This window comes from Mus pahari, chromosome 2, assembly GCF_900095145.1.
Source record: "Mus pahari chromosome 2, PAHARI_EIJ_v1.1, whole genome shotgun sequence".
In the NCBI taxonomy this organism is placed as follows: domain Eukaryota; kingdom Metazoa; phylum Chordata; class Mammalia; order Rodentia; family Muridae; genus Mus; species Mus pahari.
In genome coordinates, this window is record NC_034591.1 from 107,437,192 (window position 1) to 107,442,757 (window position 5,566).

Here is a 5,566-nt window from a genome sequence, read left to right on the forward strand (position 1 = left end):
CAGGCTGAGCAAGCCAGGGGAAGCAAGCCAGTAAAGAACATCCCTCCATGGCCTCTGCATCTGTTCCTGCTCCCTGACCTGCTTGAGTTCCAGTCCTGACTTCTTTCAGTGATGAACAGCAATGTGGAAATGTAAGCTGAATAAACCCTTTCCTTTCCAACTTTCTTCTTGGTCATGATGTTTGTGCAGGAATAGAAACCCTGACTTCTTGTAAGCTGTCTGGAGGTCAACTCTATCACTGAGCCTTGCATCATAGAAAAAATACCAGGCTGTAGAGAAGGGCTCGTTTTGGCTCACGTTTTCAGAGGGTTCAGCCTGTGGCCAGCTGGCCCTGTTGCTTTGTGGGAGGGCTGCACATCGTGGCAGTGACACCTGGTGGAGCAAAACTGCCCACTCCACAGATGTCAGGGAGATGCTGCCTTTCCAGGGCTTATCTCCAAGCATCTAAAGACCTCTGGTCATAATCGGCCTTTTAAATGTCCTACTGCCTCCTAATCTGGGGACCTTTAACAGATGGCCTCTGAAGACATCCAGAGCCAAAGGACTGTGAAATCCATTAAGGCTGGAGTTCTGGTTTTATTCTCAGCCACCAGCTGGATCCTCAGGGCTAGATGTACCCAAGGTCTGTCCTTCTGAAGCAAGGGGGCTACAGCAAGGGCTGTTGAGTAGAGTCCATTTTTATTTATTTATTTTTTTTTCCAAGACAGGGTCTCTCTGTGTAGCCCTGGCTGTCCTGGAACTCTGTAGACCAGGCTGGCCTCGAACTCAGAAATCCACCTGCCTCTTCCTCCCAAATGCTGGGATTAAAGGTGTGCACCACCACCGCCCGGCTTAGAGTCCATTTTTAGTTCTTTTAAATTATTTATGCATATGTGTACCTAAGATGTACAGTGCCTGTGGATGCCAGATGAGGGTGACAGATCCCCTGAAACTGAAGTTACATATGGTTACAAGCAGCCATGTGGGTGCTGGGAATTGAACCCTAGCCCTCTAAAGTGCAGCCAGTGCTCTTACTCACTGAGCCATTGCTGTAGCCCTGGCAGAGTCCGTGGTTAATGCAGAGAATGCTTGTGTTTGTTGACACAGAGAAGTGTGTACTGTTTTTCTGAACCGATCCAGTCACCTTTTACCTTACTGCTTCAACCTCTGGGTTGTGTTTAGTGGGCTCTTCTCTTTCCTCCTAGATTATATAAATATTCACAGAAATATGCTCTGGCTGTTTTTGTGGTTTCAAGTTGCTTTGAATCTTTAATCCATCTGAAGAAAAAATAGGAATCTAACTTTATTTCATTCCAAGGGCTGGCCATTTGCCCATTCCCCCACCCTCTTTGGTGCTGGGTCTGGATCTCCCAGGCACGGAACAAGCACTCAACCACAGCGCTGTCCCCCAGCCCTAGCCCAAGTGGTTTATTGGAAAAAAGCCTAGAGCTTCCTCAGCAGACTCGGAAGGTCATGTCTTCACGTGCTAATGTTTGTGCTTCAGGCTGACACACACATTTCCTCTTCTGCTCTTGTATCCATATCCGGAACTTAGTGTTCAAAGGCTTTTAGCTTTAATGTCTGATAACATAATTCTGGATTAGTTTCCTGTCAAACACTTTTGCTGGAAAATGGGCCCCTTTTCCTTTATTGTGTCTTTCTACCCCAGGCCCTGTCTTTCTTGTTGACTAAATCATCTAATCCTGTGTTTTTTCAGTATAGTTATGTATGTTTCCTTGCCTAGCTTCCTCCCAGGAATTTCTCATCCCTTGCTGAATCGTGAATGGGATCTTTTTTACCCCCAGTGTATTTTGTTACAACTATTTGGGGGTATTTGGCGAGCCACAGGGTTTGTGTGTTTATTTTGTAACTGGCCACCTTACTGAATTCTCTCTTCAGCTGGAAGGGCTCCTTGCCCTGGTGGTTTCCCTTGAATGTCTTATTTCAGTGTCCTTCCGTGGCAGTAGCTTTTTGCAGGGATGTTTCGGGGAAGGAGAGGTGACTGACCCTCCCCATTCCCAGCCTTCCTGCCACAGCCTGCCCGGGGAAAGGGATACTTCATCCACCATGAGCGAGCATTCAGGGATCCATCTCCAAGCAAAATATTTTTTCATGAAGGAGCTTGCTTTACGTCAGTTGGTATTTTGGTCAAGAGTTACAGAATGTACTTCATATCGAGTTAAAAACACACAGCCTTTAAAAGCAAGCCTTTCCAGTGAGCCCAGCCTCGAGACTGTAGCTTTTCTCACACCTTGGACACGTAGGAAAATGTGTGCTTAGGGAGATGGCCGGGTGCCCGCCTGGGGAAAGTGCCAAGCTGGGTGAATGCTACAGGCAGGGGCTCGGCTTGTTGTTTGCTGGACTTTGAATAGCTGCTAAGAGTCCCTCCAGAGCCTCCGGGCACCGTGGGCCTGTAGAGCCCAAGTCAGGGCAGCTGCCAGCCTTCCCACAGGGGACAGCCCTCCACCATGCAGGGAGCTGTGTGGATCTGCTCACTGCATGCTCTGGCAGCCTGCTGTGGTTTTGGAATTTCATGTATGATCACGTAGCCCGGTGAGAAAGGTGTGGTTTTGAGAGCTGCAGTGTCATGTGTTCAAAGTCGTTTCGCCAGGCTTCAGGGTCAGGACTTGGGTTTGGATCCAGAATAGACTCATAGATCTTGGGGTACCTTTACTTTCTTAATTAAGCATTGCTGAGGAACTACATGAGATGGTTTTTCTTTTGTCATCCTCGTTGTTTGTTTTGTTTTGGGACAGGGTCTCACTTTGTAACTCTGGGTGGCCTGGAACTCACTATATAAACCAGGTTGACTTCCCATCCTGTAAGCCTGCCTCTGTCTCCTGAGTGCAGTGGCTTAAGGGGTGAGTGAAATGCTTTTAAATATGAGTTACATTTGTCAGTACCCAGTGTATTTGCAATTACAATGGTCTGTGGCATGCATTTAGATTAGAGATGGTGGGAATGCTAATATGCATAGCTTCAAGGTCACCAACACATAGCCCAAGTTGTTTTGAACAGCTTTGTGTGAGATGTCTTTAGGAAAACACTCATTATCTGTAGGTAATTTGATCTTATCAGTTTTGTTGAAGTTTCTGATTTCCAGCCAACAGGAAATTCGAACTGTACCCAAGGTGAAGAACCTCCTTCTCTCCTGTGTCCCCTTAATCTTTTTGTCTTCTCTTCTGCTTTCATACAGGCATGGAAAAAGAAAGGCCACCTGGACTTCATCTCCCAGAGCCTGCACTTGTTTGTCTGTAATAGGAGTGGTGACAGTCCTGCTCCACTTATTTCTGTACCCTGGAAGTGGCTCTGGCTATCCCTACCTATCCTGGTCACCCTGGGACTACTACAACCTGACCTTTGTCTCAGCCACTGCCATGGGACTAACTGGGAGATAGGGAGCCTAGGTTTGCCTTCTAGAGTCCCCAAGTCTCAGGCTGTGCACCCAGCCCTTAGGAGGAGGTAACGCCAGCCAGTAGCAGGTGCCCCGGGGGCAGGCTTAAGAGGTGGCCAGTGCCAGGTTGCTCAGTACACAGTTCACGTGCTCCTTGCATTTCAGCCACTGGGGCCTGTGCCAGGGCAAGCAGAACACAGCCTGGAGTCGCAAGAAGCCCTTCTTTCTTATTCCCTCTCATTAACTAACTTGGGCTTTGCCCCCTCCCTTTCAGGGAATGTTATGAATGGAATGTACAAATTCCAGCCAGAGAGCTCCAGGCCAGGAATGCAGGCCCTGGCGACCTCCCCACCCAGGGTTGCCCTTCAGCCCTTCAGCCTGGGATTGGAGATCAAGCCTCTGCTCTTCTGGTCTGTAACAGATACTTGGGGCAGACACCTGGAAGAGAAGTCAGCCAGGCCAGGAGCCCCCCATAGCACCACGGCATGCTATATGGGCCCGGGCCACAGACCATTTACAGTAGGGCACACACAGTGTCTAGGAACACTGCAGGTGATATACCAGACGCTCTCTGGCCCGCCAACACCATATCCTGCACAAACATCTGCATATGCCAGGGGGAGTACTCAGGGCCCTGCACCTACTCACTAGAAGCATGTCATAGACCCTCTGACGGTAAGGTGGGGTTCACACCTGCTACAGGCTGTATATCCACATCACAGGAGGTGTATGTCCAAGGCACAACGGGCACCCACAGGCATGCACAACAGGAACTCCCCTGACGACAAGCTCCGCTGCTTGTATCTTCTTAGTGGATAGGTGGGTCCACAGAGGGTCTGAAGTCCTGAAATGACAACCCTGTCCCCCAGGATGACTGGTACTGACTTCTCTCTGGCACAGCATTGGGTGTACAGCCTGACTCTCAGACCTGAGCCTTTTACTGAGGGTATGCGCTGAGAAAGGTGCTCAGAGAATGTTGATGGCCTGGCCACAGGCTCTCTCCTCAGGTCCTTGGTTTGTGTGTTTGTTTCATAGACCAGAAGTCGTTGCCTAGAGTCTTGGAACGACAACTGAGCCCCTGGGTCTGACTAGCAGGACTGACCTCCTCCACCCTGGCCCCAGGATGGCTGCAGGCCAGCCCTGGTATTCACGCCAATTCAGCACCTCTACTGCAAACTCCCTGCGGACATTGTGTTCTCCTACAGGATATGGAGTAAACACAGGCCTCCTGGCCCCACGGGAGTCAGGGCATCCTGCCAGGCCTTTCATTCATTCACTCACTCATCCGTCCGTCCGTCCGTCCATCCATCCATCCATCATCCACCCATCCATTTCTCTAGGAATTCTTTGCTAAGTGTCTCTGACAGGTCAGACACAGCAGGTACTGCAGTTAGTCAGACTTGGTGTGTCTCGGCATCCGGCTTGCAGCTTTATTGTGGTGTTGCAGTGATTTTAAAACTTTCTACTTTATACACAAATCCTAATTTCCATCTTTTTACTTCCTGCCTGTTCTCGAGCTTGAACCCTGGGGCTTCTGTGCTTTAAGCTTGTCTTCTTCCTCTGAGCTACATCCCCAGCCCCCTCTCTTTTCCTTTAGAAATGGGATGGTACCTGCGTTTACACCTTCTAACTCTTCAAAGGTTCATATGGCTGAGCCGCCTCCTCACAAGCTCTCCCACTGGCTCTGCCCCACACCCTTCCCAGCCTCATCAGGATGACACAGCCTTTCCTGTGGGCCATTAGAAGTCCTTGCCAAAGGAAAGCCATTGATTCCCTCCGGGAGCCTACCCTACCTGCACCAACCACTCTTGGACACAGAACTGCATGCATGTGTGCTTGAAATGGAATGAGAGGGAAGCAGATTGAGTGGGAAGGTAGAAACCTCCTGGGTTCCTCATAAATGAGACGGATGAATAATATCAGATGCCCAGAGAGGCTATAGACTGTCCTATTGTCAACTGCCCAGCAGGCTTTAAAGTTACAATGGAAGAAGCCTCGAAGCCTCACAGCCCACAGAGCACAGAACCCCCACCTTCCTCACGGCTTAGATACCATCCTGAGTCACCTGTGCCTCCCATTAACAGGACTGTCATCTTTGTCTCTTCTTCTTCTTCTTCTTCTTCTTCTTCTTCTTCTTCTTCTTCTTCTTCTTCTTCTTCTTCTTCTTCTTCTTCTTCTTCTTCTTCTTCTCCT